General features: G+C 54.3%; 1 protein-coding gene across 1 annotated transcript in view; it reads left to right on the forward strand.

The window, feature by feature from the left end:
- camkmt (calmodulin-lysine N-methyltransferase) overlaps nucleotides 1-19,260 on the forward strand; it is a 243,920-nt gene that overhangs the window by 1,956 nt on the left and 222,704 nt on the right. The window lies entirely within an intron of this gene.

A 19,260-nucleotide genomic window follows, 5' to 3' on the forward strand; every position in this document is an offset into this window, starting at 1 on the left:
GCCCACATACCTGCTACCCAGTGGGGTGAACATTCCACAAATGTGATGAAAGGAACAGATTGGCTAAAGCTGTTATCTGTGTTCTAGCTCCCTCTCAAGTGAGGCCAAACTCGGGTGTTTTGTTATTATAGTTGAGGACTGTGGTCGAACAAGACTGGTGGTCTGGGCTTTTCATTCTGTGTTCCCGTGTGTTCACTTTTCGTCTTTCAGAAAATGGGTCCACAGAGAAAATACAAATAATTTGTCACCCAGTATATACACTGAGTATACAAAACATTAGGTACACCTTCCTATTATTGAGTTGCACCCCCCCTTTTATCCTCAGAACAGCCACAATTTGTTGTGGCATGGGCTCTACAAGGTGTCGAAAGCGTTCCACAGGGATGCTGGCCCATGTTGACCCCAAATGGTCCCACAGTTCTGTGAAGTTTGCTGGATGTCTTTTGGGTGGTGGACCATTCTTGATACACACGGGAAACTGTTGAGCGTGAAAAACCCAGCAGCGTTGTAGTTCTTGACACCCTCAAACCGGTGCGCCTGGCACCTACTACCAAACCCCGTTCAAAGGCACGTAAATCTTTTGTCTTGCCCATTCACCCTGTGAATGGCACACATACACAATCCATGTCTCAATTGTCTCAAGGCTTAAAAATCCTTCTTTATCCTGTCTCCTTCCCTTCATCTACACTGATTGAAGTGGATTTAACAAGTGAAATCAATAAGGGATCATAGCTTTCACCTGGATTCACCTGGTCAGTCTGTCATGGAAATAGCAGGTGTCCCTAATTTGTGCTCCACTCAGTGTATGTTGTGATGTAACAGTACACACGGTAATCAATGTATGTAGCTATGTAGACCTATGCATAGATGAATCCTGATTTTAATCAATGAGATAATAAGGACCGCTTGTGTTTGAGTGGATGTCTTAGCACCCCATAGTGTATGTCGAGCCTTCTTTACAGTCACCTGATTGGTTCCGGTTATTCCTGTGTCTTCATAGCTATGGGGATCAGAGGGTCATCTGTGAGCCAGATGGCTACACAGGGGTCTAGGGTCGTGGTAGAGGTCAAAACCGATACTGTACTCAGTCGTCCCACATTATCAGGTCACACAGCACAGCATATACCATCACCTCAGCTAATCCTGATGGACCTGAAAACAGCCAGAAATAATAAGCAGTGGGTCCCCTTGCCCTTATTAGCATATCTGGGTTACATGTAGGCCTAGCTGGTGTAAACTAGGGGTCATAGGTAATACTAAAATGCACTCTGACCCTTCAGTATAATAAAGTAATTATTCAGATGTATTGTGGCATTATACCAAACAAGGATTTTTACTTCTGAAAGATCTTTTACCTCTAAGTATTAGAGGTTCTACAGAATTCTGTCTAAATAGAGATTGATGTGGTATGAAATTGACAGCTGTAGGCTAGATGTTGTTGTTATTTGTCAGGAAAGCTGATGATCCTACCTCCTTAACCTTGTCTGACCTGCAGCTAATCTGGTGTTCAGTTGGTTGACTGAGGGATGAGAGAGGTGACCCTATCACCAGGACCAGGGTCTCGGGTTAAGAGGGTACAAGAGAACCCATCTGGTAGGAATGTGGTGCTTCCAGCTCTGTTCGTTCCCCTCAATGACCACAGCAGGATGCTCGTCTTCTCCACCTCCCTCGTACCATCCCAGCTGGAGGAGCTATTCACTGGCTCAGATAGATAGATATCTGTCTCCTTGACCCACATCTGGTCTGGATTTTCCTGGGGAGGGAGAGGGAGGTGGAGGTAGAGATTCTAGAGGTAGGGGGCCCTGGGTCCTCACCGCTAGGCAGGGCCTTTCAAACCCTCCTCTCAACCACTTCTAATTGATCTCACGCATTGCTAGGCCCAAACATCTCACCCCAAATACCCCTGTCAGAAATGCTGGAGGGGGAGCTCAGGAGCTCATTGTCTGAAGAGGGGGTGCCCCTTGCCCCTGTGTTAGCTGCCCCCTGGCCCCCTCCACCTTGCACATCCCTAAATCCTCCCCTGAGGAGAGTACAAGCCACAATCCTTGGGCTCCTTCTCTTCCTGAATGGGAGTCCAAAACGCTGGGGGTGGATTAATCCTGCAAATGTGTGCTTCGGTGCTCTATGCTGCATTGGCCATAGGAGTAGGGCTTGTAGGGGGGCTTGTTTTGGGGTTTAACTGGCCTTGTTTTCTGTGAGGACCAATGTTTCCAGGCACAATGGGGATAGGTGGGGCTGAAGAGGTTTTAGCTGGGTACATGAGAGCCTTGTTGACACAGGGTTTGGACTGGAGAGGAGCGGCTGGTTTTGGGGGGGGGGGGTGTATGCTAGGCTAGGTCACACGTTGGGTTCAGATAGTCATGTGTCTTAGAGAGCTCCTCCATTGTAGGTTTCACTCTGTGCTGTCATAAGACTCTACAGGGAGGTGTTGTAAGACATGCTGTGGGATGAGCTGGGTGAATCAGGGCTACAGGGGCCATCCATATGCTGTGGGATGAGCTGTGTGAATCAGGGCTATAGGGGCATCCATTCAGACCTCTGTTCGGACACAGCAGGTCTCTGGAAATAGGCAGGCTTTATAATGTGGCTCCTTTACAAAACCACTCATTGTCACTTTGGTTACAACTCTTTTTAGTCTTCTAATCGTCCTCATTACCCGGTGACACGACCCCTCCTGCTGTCTCGTAGGCCCGAGAGCTTACATACATCACCGTGTGTGTGTGTGTGTGTCTTTGTGTGTGTTCAGATACCATAGCTCTATAATGGTTCATCCTGCCTTAATGCAGAAAGTGTTCGAGCATGAATATGTACGCCTGTGTGAGTGTGTGTGCACATTTGTGTATGTGTGAGTGTACTGCATACTGTGTGTGCTTTAAGAGGTTCCCCCTGTGGCCCTCCCTTGTGCCAACCCTTTAGCAGCCCCTGTTTGCATAATTATGCTAATTCACTCTGCCAGAATGCTATCTAATTATATCCCGTTAGACAATGGCGGAGGGCTGGGGCCCTGGGTACTACATGCAGGTCTGGGGGCTGTAACTCTGACACACTGTGACACTGCAACTCTTAACTCTTGTGTTGGTGACAGTTAATTAGTGCTCCCCTGTGTGTGTTTACAGACCAGGCTCTGTGACGAGCCTATGTGCCCCTCAGTGTAACACTATACTGGTGGAGCGACCAGCGCTGCTACAAACAACCACTGTTACAGTTAGAGAGCATGGTGCTGCTAGCACCACCAGGGTTGTGGGTTTGATTCCTGCATGGGCCACATTAAGGCTACTGGGTATGTCACTATGAATCCTAAGTTGCTTTGGATGAAGGTGTCTGCTACTACATGACAACTGCATTTATTTACCCTGTTATATTATATTTACAGTCTTGAGTTAATCTGGTAAATTGTAAAAAGCTAAGTAAATGGTTTGTGAGTGTGATGTGAGTGTACCCTTGGGCCTGTCTGTTTGCTAGGGGGAGGTGTTAGCTGTGATGATTAGCTTTTGGGCCCCGTGTGGCTCAGGGGATGAGAAGTGGGGAAGAGTTGCCAGTTGACTTAATTTAAGGTAATTGGTTTGGTTCCATATCTTGAGGAAATGGCTTTGCCTTCTACAAGGGTTAGGCTGTTAAGAGCTCAGGGGTTAGTGTCCAGGGCAGGCAACTGTCCTAGCCCCGTATAGAAGAAAAAAACATTCTCAGAGAAAAACACACACACACACACACAAACAATAGACGTACCCCTGTGGTAAATAGCCAATGAATACAATGGCTAGTGAAATAAAGCCCCTGGTGAAGTGAAGTGTATGGTTGGTTGGGTATTGGTCAGTATAGGTGGTAGGAGATGGGGGTGGTGAAACCTGAGCGTTGCCAATGTGCAGGAGGATTAGAGAGGAAATGATGGTGGCCCAGTCAGAGCTGCCCTTCATTGTTCGACCAGTAATACTGTGGTAATTACAAAGACTACATACTTTAGCAGCCAGCTCTCTCTCTCTCTCCTCTCTCTCTCGGCCTCTCTCTCGGCCTCTCTCTCGGTCTCTCTCTCTCGGCCTCTCTCTCTCGGCCTCTCTCTCTCGGCCTCTCTCTCTCGGCCTCTCTCTCTCGTCCTCTTTTCTTCTGTTGCAAAGGTATTAGAGGGAGAATGAAAGAGTAATACCACACCCCAGAATGGCACAATTATTGGATTTTTCACCACTTTAGTCACCCTCCCCAGAAGCCAGCCCTCCCTCCTTCCCTCCTCCCCTCCTTCTAATCAGGTTTTTAATTCCAACCTGGCCCGGTGTGTTAACCTACACCTAAACACTCTGTGAACCCTACGCTTCCGATTCTACGGAGATCCATAGTAAGTCAAATGATTTGCTAAGGCCACTATATGCCGAGCATGAACATGAATGGAATGAAATTGTGGATAGGTGCAGAGCTGTTCTCCCTATTATACGTGATGCCTGCAAATGTCTGCCTGCACATTGTGAGTCTGCACATTGTGTTTGTAATGTGTATATGCGCATTGAGTGTGTGAGTGTCCTCCCATTAGAGAGATAAGTGATTAGTGCATGGTGGTTAATTAGTGGCTCTTCGCTCTGCGTCCGTGGAGTGCCATGCTGCATCGTCCTATTGGTCCTTTCCTTCCACCCTTTTCACCTCACAAAACCCTTCGCCGCTGTTTGCCTAGCAACGGCTACATGGCTGGTGATGAGTCCTCCGGCCTAATGCAGGCTACTTGATGATGTTTTAAAACAAATAGATGATTATCTGATTAGCGTCTTGGATGAGAGTGCAGTTTATAAATGGCTGCCCTGCAACATGCTTGAAACATCCCTCCAAAACCTGCATCAGGAGAGTGGGCCTCTAATCAAGTGTTAGTTTAAACGATCTTTGTGTATAATGTTTGTGTACTTGTTTCATGTGTTCTTTTTGTGTCAGTTGCATTGCTTTGTTTGTGTAGATGAATTATTACGGTGCACTTGGTGTTGTGTGGTCTTTTGATTTGTGTGTTTTATGATTTATTTATGTCTGTTTTATGTGCTGTAAATATTCATATAAATTCATGAAAAATTCAAAACTGTTCATAAAAATGCATGTCATCAGCATACTTGTCCCTTTTTGTGTATCTGCACTCTACATTTGAGTGAAATTTGACATCAGCTTATTACCTTGTCTTTGAAGTTGTTGTTGATGTGTTTGTCAGTGAGGTACGCGACCATTAGCTAACATTAGCTAGCATCCAAACCTCATTCCCTTACTTTAGTGTGGTTGTGTTCACACTTGCAAACCCCAGAGTGGCCTTGTCAGTCAATCACTGTTGTGACGCTAATGGAGATGCTAACGCTAATGTAGCTTGTGCAGGCCCTAATCTAGCCTACAGTTGCGCATGTATTTAAGTGGCCCTCCGAGGGAGCTGTGCTACTGGAGGATCCCTGGGCTCTGGGCCTGCAGGGACCATTTTCCTGTGACTTTAGTGGCAGCCAAGGGAGCCAGTCACTCTGTCAACCCCAGGAGAACACACTCACAGCCTGGCAAGTGACAGAAGGCACAGTGGCGGTGTTCATTTAGTGACTGACTTGTATGTGGATGGTAAGTGGGCCCTTTAGGTCTGTTTGTTTTTGTCAGGGAAATGTGCTGCTGGCTGACAACAATTAACATAGTCTTTTTGTTTGTCTCTCTCTTTTCATTTAGTCTTTCTCTCTGTCTCTCGCTCTGTCTGTCTCTCAGTCTGTGTATTTGTCTCTCTTTCCTTCTCCCCTTCTCTATCTCTCCATCTCTATCTCTCTCTATCTATCTCTCTCTCTCTGTAATAGCTTGGCCAGGCTGAGTGCAGGCTGCGGGGCCCCTGCAGCAGTGTTTTAAGGTCATAGCGCGCTCTCTCAATAGTGCTGACTGGGCCAGTGTCTCACTGACAGCTGATCCAACAGCCCTAGCAGGCTGGAGACAGTCCATTTCTCACCCTCCTCCTCCCTTTCTTCTCCTCCTCTCTCTCTCCCCCTCTCTCCACAGCGGGTGATGGCTGGGCCAGCCTTTGTGTTTGGCCAGTCAGGCCTAAACCCGGGCCCCGGGGGCTGCTCGCCGGGGAGAGCCCAGGCCGCAGAAAGGGAGAGAAGAAAAGGAGAGAAGTAATTATGTTCAGTCATTGAGTTCTGAAGATCCCCGTGTTAATTACGGGGCCGCTCGCTACAAAACACCACCAATTCAAGTGAAAAATGAGGAATGTTTGTGAGGGCGGATTGGAACATGACACCTCTGGGCTCCAGCCTCGCCATGAGAAGCCAGATTAAGATGGCCGAGCCCCCTGTCTTCCCTCCCTCCTCCCTCGTCCTCCCTCCTTCCCTCGCTCTTTTCTTTTGTGACGGAGAGATTACGCACACGGGGTCCGGTTACAGAGCCGGGTTCATTGTCCTGCTCACTGTTTCATATGTGCTGATGCTGCTCCGCATCACTGGCTTTTCAGGACAGGGGCCCGCTCTCGCTGTCTTTCTCTTTCTCTCTTCTTCGATGTCGCTCTCTCTCCTTTGCTCTCTAACTCCTTCCCCTCCTTATTCATCTCTCTCTGCCTCTGTCTCTTGCTCTTTCTCTGTAACCGCTCGCTGGTATTTCCCCTCTTCCTTCATCTCTCTCTTACTCTTCTTCAACCTTTTCTATGTCTATTTTACTCTCAGCCCCTCTTTCTCCATCTTGTTTCCCCTCTGATTTCCTCCACAAGTAGCTCCAGTGGATCAGCTTTGTAGATGTTGCTTTGTCTGGTATGATTAGTGACTTAGTTCTATGGGGTAGAAACCTGTTGTGGGTGTGGTCTGGTGGGTGTGGTCTGGTGGGTGTGGTCTGGTGGGTGTGATCTGATGTGTTCCAAACCCACCTGTTCCCTGGCCCTGGTCCTGGGGGGAGGGGGACAGAGGGGTAGACAGAGGGGTAGACTGAAGGGAGGGGACAGAGGGGAAGACTGAAGGGAGGGGACAGAGGGGTAGACAGAGGGGTAGACTGAAGGGAGGGGACAGAGGGGTAGACTGAAGGGAGGGGACAGAGGGGTAGACAGAGGGGTAGACTGAAGGGAGGGGTAGACAGAGGGGTAGACTGAAGGGAGGGGTAGACAGAGGGGTAGACTGAAGGGAGGGGTAGACAGAGGGGTAGACTGAAGGGAGGGGTAGACTGAAGGGAGGGGTAGACAGAGGGGTAGACAGAGGGGTAGACTGAAGGGAGGGGACAGAGGGGTAGACAGAGGGGTAGACAGAGGGGTAGACTGAAGGGAATGGACAGAGGGGTAGACTGAAGGGAATGGACAGAGGGGTAGACTGAAGGGAGGGGACAGAGGGGTAGACAGAGGGGTAGACTGAAGGGAGGGGACAGAGGGGTAGACAGAGGGGTAGACTGAAGGGAGGGGTAGACAGAGGGGTAGACTGAAGGGAGGGGTAGACAGAGGGGTAGACTGAAGGGAGGGGTAGACAGAGGGGTAGACTGAAGGGAGGGGTAGACTGAAGGGAGGGGTAGACAGAGGGGTAGACAGAGGGGTAGACTGAAGGGAGGGGACAGAGGGGTAGACAGAGGGGTAGACAGAGGGGTAGACTGAAGGGAATGGACAGAGGGGTAGACTGAAGGGAATGGACAGAGGGGTAGACTGAAGGGAGGGGACAGAGGGGTAGACAGAGGGGTAGACTGAAGGGAGGGGACAGAGGGGTAGACAGAGGGGTAGACTGAAGGGAGGGGACAGAGGGGTAGACAGAGGGGTAGACAGAGGGGTAGACTGAAGGGAGGGGACAGAGGGGTAGACAGAGGGGTAGACAGAGGGGTAGTCAGAGGGGTAGACTGAAGGGAGGGGACAGAGGGGTAGACAGAGGGGTAGACAGAGGGTAGACTGAAGGGAGGGGACAGAGGGGTAGACTGAAGAGAGGGAACAGAGGGGTAGACTGAGGGGTAGACAGAGGGGTAGACTGAAGGGAGGAGACAGAGGGGTAAACTGAAGGGAGGGGACAGAGGGGTAGACTGAAGGGAGGAGACAGAGGGGTAGACTGAAGGGAGGGGACAGAGGGGTAGACTGAAGGGAGGAGACAGAGGGGTAGACAGAGGGGAGGGGACAGAGGGGTAGACAGAGGGGTAGACAGAGGGGAGGGGACAGAGGGGTAGACAGAGGGGTAGACTGAAGGGAATGGACAGAGGGGTAGACTGAAGGGAATGGACAGAAGGGTAGACAGAGGGGTAGACTGAAGGGTAGACTGAAGGGTAGACTGAAGGGTAGACTGAAGGGTAGACTGAAGGGTAGACTGAAGGGTAGACTGAAGGGTAGACAGAGGGGTAGACAGAGGGGTAGACAGAGGGGTAGACAGAGGGGTAGACTGAAGGGAGGGGACAGAGGGGTAGACTAAAGGGAGGGGACAGAGGGGTAGACTGAAGAGAGGGGACAGAGGGGTAGACTGAAGAGAGGGGACAGAGGGGTAGACTGAAGAGAGGGGACAGAGGGGTAGACTGAAGAGAGGGGACAGAGGGGTAGACTGAAGAGAGGGGACAGAGGGGTAGACTGAAGAGAGGGGACAGAGGGGTAGACTGAAGAGAGGGGACAGAGGGGTAGACTGAAGAGAGGGGACAGAGGGGTAGACTGAAGAGAGGGGACAGAGGGGTAGACTGAAGAGAGGGGACAGAGGGGTAGACTGAAGAGAGGGGACAGAGGGGTAGACTGAAGGGAGGGGACAGAGGGGTAGACAGAAGGGAGGGGACAGAGGGGTAGACTGAAGGGAGGGGACAGAGGGGTAGACTGAAGGGAGGGGACAGAGGGGTAGACTGAAGGGAGGGGACAGAGGGGTAGACAGAGGGGTAGACTGAAGGGAGGGGTAGACAGAGGGGTAGACTGAAGGGAGGGGTAGACAGAGGGGTAGACTGAAGGGAGGGGACAGAGGGGTAGACTGAAGGGAGGGGACAGAGGGGTAGACTGAAGGGAGGGGACAGAGGGGTAGACAGAGGGGTAGACAGAGGGGTAGACTGAAGGGAGGGGACAGAGGGGTAGACAGAGGGATAGACAGAGGGGTAGACTGAAGGGAATGGACATAGGGGTAGACAGAGGGGTAGACTGAAGGGAGGGGACAGAGGGGTAGACAGAGGGGAGGGGACAGAGGGGTAGACAGAGGGGTAGACTGAAGGGAGGGGTAGACAGAGGGGTAGACTGAAGGGAGGGGACAGAGGGGTAGACAGAGGGGTAGACAGAGGGGTAGACTGAAGGGAATGGACATAGGGGTAGACAGAGGGGTAGACTGAAGGGAATGGACAGAGGGGTAGACAGAGGGGTAGACTGAAGGGAGGGGACAGAGGGGTAGACTGAAGGGAGGGGACAGAGGGGTAGACTGAAGGGAGGAGACAGAGGGGTAGACTGAAGGGAGGAGACAGAGGGGTAGACAGAGGGGTAGACTGAAGGGAGGGGTAGACCGAGGGGTAGACTGAAGGGAGGGGTAGACAGAGGGGTAGACAGAGGGGTAGACTGAAGGGAGGGGACAGAGGGGTAGACAGAGGGGTAGACAGAGGGGTAGACAGAGGGGTAGACTGAAGGGAGGGGACAGAGGGGTAGACTGAAGGGAGGGGACATAGGGGTAGACAGAGGGGTAGACTGAAGGGAATGGACAGAGGGGTAGACAGAAGGGAATGGACAGAGGGGTAGACTGAAGGGAGGGGACAGAGGGGTAGACTGAAGGGAGGGGACAGAGGGGTAGACTGAAGGGAGGAGACAGAGGGGTCGACAGAAGGGAGGAGACAGAGGGGTCGACAGAAGGGAGGAGACAGAGGGGTCGACAGAAGGGAGGAGACAGAGGGGTAGACAGAAGGGAGGAGACAGAGGGGTAGACAGAAGGGAGGAGACAGAGGGGTAGACAGAAGGGAGGAGACAGAGGGGTAGACAGAGGGGAGGAGACAGGGGTAGACAGAGAGGTAGACTGAAGGGAATGGACAGAGGGGTAGACTGAAGGGAATGGACAGAGGGGTAGACAGAGGGGTAGACTGAAGGGAATGGACAGAGGGGTAGACAGAGGGGTAGACAGAGGGGTAGACAGAGGGGTAGACAGAGGGGTAGACAGAGGGGTAGACTGAAGGGAGGGGACAGAGGGGTAGACTGAAGAGAGGGGACAGAGGGGTAGACTGAAGAGAGGGGACAGAGGGGTAGACTGAAGAGAGGGGACAGAGGGGTAGACTGAAGAGAGGGGACAGAGGGCTAGACTGAAGAGAGGGGACAGAGGGGTAGACTGAAGAGAGGGGACAGAGGGGTAGACTGAAGAGAGGGGACAGAGGGGTAGACAGAGGGGTAGACAGAGGGGTAGACAGAGGGGTAGACAGAGGGGTAGACTGAAGGGAATGGACAGAGGGGTAGACTGAAGGGAGGGGACAGAGGGGTAGACAGAGGGGTAGACAGAGGGGTAGACAGAGGGGTAGACAGAGGGGTAGACTGAAGGGAGGGGACAGAGGGGTAGACTGAAGGGAGGGGACAGAGGGGTATACTGAAGGGAGGGGACAGAGGGGTAGACTGAAGAGAGGGGACAGAGGGGTAGACTGAAGAGGGGACAGAGGGGTAGACAGAGGGGTAGACTGAAGGGAGGGGACAGAGGGGTAGACTGAAGGGAGGGGACAGAGGGGTAGACTGAAGGGAGGGGACAGAGGGGTAGACTGAAGGGAGGGGACAGAGGGGTAGACTGAAGGGAGGGGACAGAGGGGTAGACAGAGGGGTAGACTGAAGGGAATGGACATAGAGGGTAGACAGAGGGGTAGACTGAAGGGAGGGGACAGAGGGGTAGACTGAAGGGAGGGGACAGAGGGGTAGACTGAAGAGAGGGGACAGAGGGGTAGACTGAAGAGAGGGGACAGAGGGGTAGACAGAGGGGTAGACAGAGGGGTAGACAGAGGGGTAGACTGAAGGGAGGGGACAGAGGGGTAGACAGAGGGGTAGACTGAAGGGAATGGACAGAGGGGTAGACTGAAGGGAGTGGACAGAGGGGTAGACAGAGGGGTAGAGGGGTAGACAGAGGGGTAGACAGAGGGGTAGACAGAGGGGTAGACAGAAGGGAATGGACAGAAGGGTAGACGGAGCAGAGGGGTAGACTGAAGGGAGGGGACAGAGGGGTAGACAGAGGGGTAGACTGAAGGGAGGGGACAGAGGGGTAGACTGAAGGAGGGGACGGGGAGACAGAGGGGTAGACTGAAGAGAGGGGACAGAGGGGTAGACTGAAGGGAGGGGACAGAGGGGTAGACTGAAGGGAGGGGACAGAGGGGTAGACAGAGGGGTAGACTGAAGGGAATGGACAGAGGGGTAGACAGAGGGGTAGACAGAGGGGTAGACTGAAGGGAATGGACAGAGGGGTAGACAGAGGGGTAGACTGAAGGGAGGGGACAGAGGGGTAGACTGAAGAGAGGGGACAGAGGGGTAGACTGAAGAGGGGTAGACAGAGGGGTAGTCAGAGGGGTAGACTGAAGGGAGGGGACAGAGGGGTAGACAGAGGGGTAGACTGAAGGGAATGGACAGAGGGGTAGACTGAAGGGAATGGACAGAGGGGTAGACAGAGGGGTAGACAGAGGGGTAGACAGAGGGGTAGACAGAGGGGTAGACTGAAGGGAGGGGACAGAGGGGTAGACTGAAGAGAGGGGACAGAGGGGTAGACTGAAGGGAGGGGACAGAGGGGTAGACAGAGGGGTAGACAGAGGGTAGACTGAAGGGAGGGGACAGAGGGGTAGACTGAAGGGAGGGGACAGAGGGGTAGACTGAAGGGAGGAGACAGAGGGGTAGACTGAAGGGAGGAGACAGAGGGGTAGACTGAAGGGAGGAGACAGAGGGGTAGACAGAAGGGAGGAGACAGAGGGGTAGACAGAAGGGAGGAGACAGAGGGGTAGACAGAAGGGAGGAGACAGAGGGGTAGACAGAGGGGAGGGGACAGAAGGGTAGACAGAGGGGTAGACTGAAGGGTAGACTGAAAGGTAGACAGAGGGGTAGACAGAGGGGTAGACAGAGGGGTAGACAGAGGGGTAGACTGAAGGGAGGGGACAGAGGGGTAGACTGAAGGGAGGGGACAGAGGGGTAGACAGAGGGATAGAGAGAGGGGTAGACTGAAGGGAATGGACATAGGGGTAGACAGAGGGGTAGACTGAAGGGAGGGGACAGAGGGGTAGACTGAAGGGAGGGGACAGAGGGGTAGACTGAAGGGAGGGGACAGAGGGGTAGACAGAGGGGAGGGGACAGAGGGGTAGACAGAGGGGTAGACTGAAGGGAGGGGTAGACAGAGGGGTAGACTGAAGGGAGGGGTAGACAGAGGGGTAGACAGAGGGGTAGACTGAAGGGAGGGGACAGAGGGGTAGACAGAGGGGTAGACAGAGGGGTAGACTGAAGGGAGGGGACAGAGGGTTAGACTGAAGGGAGGGGACAGAGGGGTAGACAGAGGGGTAGACAGAGGGGTAGACTGAAGGGAATGGACATAGGGGTAGACAGAGGGGTAGACTGAAGGGAATGGACAGAGGGGTAGACAGAGGGGTAGACAGAAGGGAATGGACATAGGGGTAGACAGAGGGGTAGACAGAGGGGTAGACTGAAGGGAGGGGACAGAGGGGTAGACTGAAGGGAGGGGACAGAGGGGTAGACTGAAGGGAGGAGACAGAGGGGTAGACAGAAGGGAGAGACAGAGGGGTCGACAGAGGGAGGAGACAGAGGGTCGACAGAAGGGAGGGGACAGAGGGTAGACTGAAGAGAGGGGACAGAGGGTAGACTGAAGAGAGGGGACAGAGGGGTAGACTGAAGAGAGGGGACAGAGGGGTAGACTGAAGAGAGGGGACAGAGGGGTAGACTGAAGAGAGGGGACAGAGGGGTAGACAGAGGGGTAGACAGAGGGGTAGACTGAAGGGTAGACAGAGGGGTAGACAGAGGGGTAGACTGAAGGGAGGGGACAGAGGGGTAGACAGAGGGGTAGACTGAAGGGAATGGACAGAGGGGTAGACAGAGGGGTAGACAGAGGGGTAGACAGAGGGGTAGACTGAAGGGAATGGACAGAGGGGTAGACTGAAGGGAGGGGACAGAGGGGTAGACAGAGTGGTAGACAGAGGGGTAGACAGAGGGGTAGACTGAAGGGAGGGGACAGAGGGGTAGACTGAAGGGAGGGGACAGAGGGGTAGACTGAAGGGAGGGGACAGAGGGGTAGACTGAAGGGAGGGGACAGAGGGGTAGACAGAGGGGTAGACTGAAGGGAATGGACAGAGGGGTAGACAGAGGGGTAGACTGAAGGGAGGGGACAGAGGGGTAGACTGAAGGGAGGGGACAGAGGGGTAGACTGAAGGGAGGGGACAGAGGGGTCGACTGAAGGGAGGAGACAGAGGGGTAGACAGAGGGGAGGGGACAGAGGGGTAGACTGAAGGGAGGGGTAGACAGAGGGGTAGACTGAAGGGAGGGGACAGAGGGGTAGACAGAGGGGTAGACAGAGGGGTAGACTGAAGGGAGGGGACAGAGGGGTAGACTGAAGGGAGGGGACAGAGGGGTAGACTGAAGGGAGGGGACAGAGGGGTAGACAGAGGGGTAGACAGAGGGGTAGACTGAAGGGAATGGACATAGGGGTAGACAGAGGGGTAGACTGAAGGGAGGGGACAGAGGGGTAGACTGAAGGGAGGGGACAGAGGGGTAGACTGAAGGGAGGGGACAGAGGGGTCGACTGAAGGGAGGAGACAGAGGGGTAGACAGAGGGGAGGGGACAGAGGGGTAGACTGAAGGGAGGGGTAGACAGAGGGGTAGACTGAAGGGAGGGGACAGAGGGGTAGACAGAGGGGTAGACAGAGGGGTAGACAGGGTTAGACTGAAGGGTAGACAGAGGGGTAGACTGAAGGGAGGGGACAGAGGGGTAGACAGAGGGGTAGACTGAAGGGAATGGACATAGGGGTAGACAGAGGGGATGACTGAAGGGAATGGACATAGGGGTAGACAGAGGGGTAGACTGAAGGGAGGGGACAGAGGGGTAGACTGAAGGGAGGGGACAGAGGGGTAGACTGAAGGGAGGGGACAGAGGGGTAGACAGAGGGGTAGACAGAGGGGTAGACAGAAGGGAATGGACATAGGGGTAGACAGAGGGGTAGACTGAAGGGAATGGACAGAGGGGTAGACAGAGGGGTAGACTGAAGGGAATGGACAGAGGGGTAGACAGAGGGGTTGACTGAAGGGAATGGACAGAGGGGTAGACAGAGGGGTAGACTGAAGGGAATGGACAGAGGGGTAGACAGAGGGGTAGACAGAGGGGTAGACAGAGGGGTAGACAGAGGGGTAGACAGAAGGGAATGGACAGAGGGGTGGACAGAGGGGTGGACAGAGGGGTAGACAGAGGGGTAGGTTGAAGGGAATGGACATAGGGGTAGACAGAGGGGATGACTGAAGGGAATGGACAGAGGGGTAGACAGAGGGGTAGACTGAAGAGAGGGGACAGAGGGGTAGACTGAAGAGAGGGGACAGAGGGGTAGACTGAAGAGAGGGGACAGAGGGGTAGACAGAGGGGTAGACAGAGGGGTAGACAGAGGGGTAGACTGAAGGGAGGGGACAGAGGGGTAGACAGAGGGGTAGACAGAGGGGTAGACTGAAGGGAGGGGACAGAGGTAGACAGAGGGGTAGACTGAAGGGAGGGGACAGAGGGGTAGGCTGAAGGGAGGGGTAGACAGAGGGTAGACAGAGGGGTAGACAGAGGGGTAGACAGAGGGGTAGACTGAAGGGTAGACAGAGGGGTAGACAGAGGGGTAGACAGAGGGGTAGACTGAAGGGAGGGGACAGAGGGGTAGACTGAAGGGAATGGACAGAGGGGTAGACAGAGGGGTAGACTGAAGGGAGGGGACAGAGGGGTAGACAGAGGGGTAGACTGAAGGGAATGGACATAGGGGTAGACTGAAGGGAATGGACAGAGGGGTAGACAGAGGGGTAGACAGAAGGGAATGGACATAGGGGTAGACAGAGGGGTAGACAGAGGGGTAGACTGAAGGGAGGGGACAGAGGGGTAGACAGAGGGGTAGACAGAGGGGTAGACAGAGGGGTAGACAGGGGTAGACAGAGGGGTAGACTGAAGGGAGGGGACAGAGGGGTAGACTGAAGGGAGGGGACAGAGGGGTAGACAGAGGGGTAGACAGAGGGGTAGACAGAGGGGTAGACAGAAGGGAATGGACATAGGGGTAGACAGAGGGGTAGACTGAAGGGAATGGACAGAGGGGTAGACAGAGGGGTAGACTGAAGGGAATGGACAGAGGGGTAGACAGAGGGGTAGGCAGAGGGGTAGACAGAAGGGAATGGACATAGGGGTAGACAGAGGGGTAGACTGAAGGGAGGGGACAGAGGGGTAGACAGAGGGGTAGACAGAGGGGTAGACTGAAGGGAGGGGACAGAGGGGTAGACAGAGGGGTAGACTGAAGGGAATGGACAGAGGGGTAGACAGAGGGGTAGACAGAGGGGTAGACAGAGGGGTTGACTGAAGGGAATGGACAGAGGGGTAGACAGAGGGGTAGACTGAAGGGAATGGACAGAGGGGTAGACAGAGGGGTAGACAGAGGGGTAGACAGAGGGGTAGACTGAAGGGTAGACAGAAGGGAATGGACAGAGGGGTGGACAGAGGGGTGGACAGAGGGGTAGACAGAGGGGTAGGTTGAAGGGAATGGACATAGGGGTAGACAGAGGGGATGACTGAAGGGAATGGACAGAGGGGTAGACAGAGGGGTAGACTGAAGAGAGGGGACAGAGGGGTAGACTGAAGAGAGGGGACAGAGGGGTAGACTGAAGAGAGGGGACAGAGGGGTAGACTGAAGAGAGGGGACAGAGGGGTAGACTGAAGAGAGGGGACAGAGGGGTAGACTGAGGGGTAGACAGAGGGGTAGACTGAAGGGAGGGGACAGAGGGGTAGACTGAAGGGAGGGGACAGAGGGGTAGACAGAGGGGTAGACAGAGGGGTAGACTGAAGGGAGGGGACAGCGGGGTCGACAGAGGGGTAGACTGAAGGGAGGGGACAGAGGTAGACAGAGGGGTAGACTGAAGGGAGGGGACAGAGGGGTAGGCTGAAGGGAGGGGACAGAGGGGTAGACAGAGGGGTAGACAGAGGGGTAGACTGAAGGGAATGGACAGAGGGGTAGACAGAGGGGTAGACAGAGGGGTAGACTGAAGGGTAGACAGAAGGGAATGGACAGAGGGGTGGACAGAGGGGTGGACAGAGGGGTAGACAGAGGGGTAGGTTGAAGGGAATGGACATAGGGGTAGACAGAGGGGATGACTGAAGGGAATGGACAGAGGGGTAGACAGAGGGGTAGACTGAAGAGAGGGGACAGAGGGGTAGACTGAAGAGAGGGGACAGAGGGGTAGACTGAAGAGAGGGGACAGAGGGGTAGACTGAAGAGAGGGGACAGAGGGGTAGACTGAAGAGAGGGGACAGAGGGGTAGACAGAGGGGTAGACAGAGGGGTAGACAGAGGGGTAGACTGAAGGGAGGGGACAGAGGGGTAGACTGAAGGGAGGGGACAGAGGGGTAGACAGAGGGGTAGACAGAGGGGTAGACTGAAGGGAGGGGACAGCGGGGTCGACAGAGGGGTAGACTGAAGGGAGGGGACAGAGGTAGACAGAGGGGTAGACTGAAGGGAGGGGACAGAGGGGTAGGCTGAAGGGAGGGGACAGAGGGGTAGACAGAGGGGTAGACAGAGGGGTAGACTGAAGGGAATGGACAGAGGGGTAGACAGAGGGGTAGACAGAGGGGTAGACAGAGGGGTAGACAGAGGGGTAGACTGAAGGGAATGGACAGAGGGGTAGACAGAGGGGTAGACAGAGGGGTAGACAGAGGGGTAGACTGAAGGGTAGACAGAAGGGAATGGACAGAGGGGTGGACAGAGGGGTGGACAGAGGGGTAGACAGAGGGGTAGGTTGAAGGGAATGGACATAGGGGTAGACAGAGGGGATGACTGAAGGGAATGGACAGAGGGGTAGACAGAGGGGTAGACTGAAGAGAGGGGACAGAGGGGTAGACTGAAGAGAGGGGACAGAGGGGTAGACTGAAGAGAGGGGACAGAGGGGTAGACAGAGGGGTAGACAGAGGGGTAGACAGAGGGGTAGACTGAAGGGAGGGGACAGAGGGGTAGACTGAAGGGAGGGGACAGAGGGGTAGACAGAGGGGTAGACAGAGGGGTAGACTGAAGGGAGGGGACAGCGGGGTCGACAGAGGGGTAGACTGAAGGGAGGGGACAGAGGTAGACAGAGGGGTAGACTGAAGGGAGGGGACAGAGGGGTAGGCTGAAGGGAGGGGACAGAGGGGTAGACAGAGGGGTAGACAGAGGGGTAGACAGAGGGGTACACTGAAGGGAGGGGACAGAGGGGTAGGCTGAAGGGAGGGGACAGAGGGGTAGACAGAGGGGAGGGGACAGAAGACATTGTGGCAGGCTCCTTGCTGGGGCCAGAACACTCCCTCCCCCTCCCTCCCTCCCTCCCTCTTTCTCTATCTCCCAATGTGATAATAGTTTGTTCCTGCTCCATTGTGGTAGTAATGATGGGGAGTCATCTGGGCAGTTAAAAAGTAGAAGGGGGGGGGGGGGGGGGGGGGGGGGGGGGGGGGGGGGGGGGGTGTGTGTGTGTGTGTGTGTGTGTGTGTGTGTGGTGTGTGTGTGAGTGGGGATTACAAGAACATTGCTGTGTAACCAGGTTCAGACAGAACGTACCCCAACCTCCATAGGCCACCCCACTGAGTCTCTTGTGTGTGTGTGTTAGGGGCCTTAGACAGGGACGTATCCGGGCGCCAGAAGGCCACAGGGAAGGAGGCTCCCAGATGGAGACATTTTGTTTGCAGGGTTTCTATAACAATACTGTTCTCTGCTCTACTACACACTACCCCCCCCCCCCCCAACACTAGTTTACCACTCCCTCACAACCAACACGACTCTACCCCCCCAAACACTAGTTTACCACCTCCCTCACAACCAACGCTAGTCTACCACCTCCCTCACAACCAACACGACTCTACCACCTCCCCCCCACCAACACTAGTCTACCACCTCCCCACAACCAACACTAGTCTACCACCTCCCCACAACCAACACTAGTCTACCACATCCCCACAACCAACACTAGTCTACCACTCCCCACAACCAACACTAGTCTACCACCTCCCCACAACCAACTCTAGTCTACCACCTCCCCACAACCAACACTAGTCTACCACCTCCCCACAACCAACACTAGTCTACCACCTCCCCCCCACCAACACTAGTCTACCACCTCCCCATAACCAACACTAGTCTACCACCTCCCCACAACCAACACTAGTCTACCACCTCCCCACAACCAACACTAGTCTACCACATCCCCACAACCAACACTAGTCTACTACCTCCCCACAACCAACACTAGTCTACAACCTCCCCACAACCAACACTAGTCTACCACATCCCCACAACCAACACTAGTCTACTACCTCCCCACAACCAACACTAGTCTACCACCTCCCCACAACCAACACTAGTCTACCACCTCCCCACAACCAACACTAGTCTACCACCTCCCCACAACCAACACGACTCTACCCCCCCAACACTAGTCTACCACCTCCCCACAACCAACACTAGTCTACCACCTCCCCACAACCAACACTAGTCTACCACCCCCCCCCCAACACTAGTTTACCACTCCCTCACAACCAACACGACTCTACCCCCCCAAACACTAGTTTACCACCTCCCCACAACCAACACTAGTCTACCACCTCCCCACAACCAACACTAGTCTACCACCTCCCCCCCACCAACACTAGTCTACCACCTCCCCACAACCAACACTAGTCTACCACCTCCCCCCCACCAACACTAGTCTACCACCACCCCCCCACCAACACTAGTCTACCACCTCCCCACAACCAACACTAGTCTACCACCTCCCCCCCCACCAACACTAGTCTACCACCTCCCCACAACCAATACTAGTCTACCACCTCCCCACAACCAACACTAGTCTACCACCTCCCCACAACCAACACTAGTCTACCACCTCCCCACAACCAACACTAGTCTACCACCTCCCCACAACCAACACTAGTCTACCACCTCCCCACAACCAACGCGACTCTACCACCTCCCCACAACCAACACTAGTTTACCACCTCCCCACAACCAACACTAGTCTACCACCTCCCCACAACCAACACTAGTCTACCACCTCCCCACAACCAACACTAGTCTACCACCTCCCCACAACCAACACTAGTCTACCACCTCCGCACAACCAACACTAGTCTACCACCTCCCCACAACCAACACTAGTCTACCACCTCCCCACAACCAACACTAGTCTACC

Source organism: Salmo salar, chromosome 28 (assembly GCF_965601325.2).
Source record: "Salmo salar chromosome 28, fSalSal1, whole genome shotgun sequence".
NCBI classification, from domain to species: Eukaryota; Metazoa; Chordata; class Actinopteri; order Salmoniformes; family Salmonidae; genus Salmo; species Salmo salar.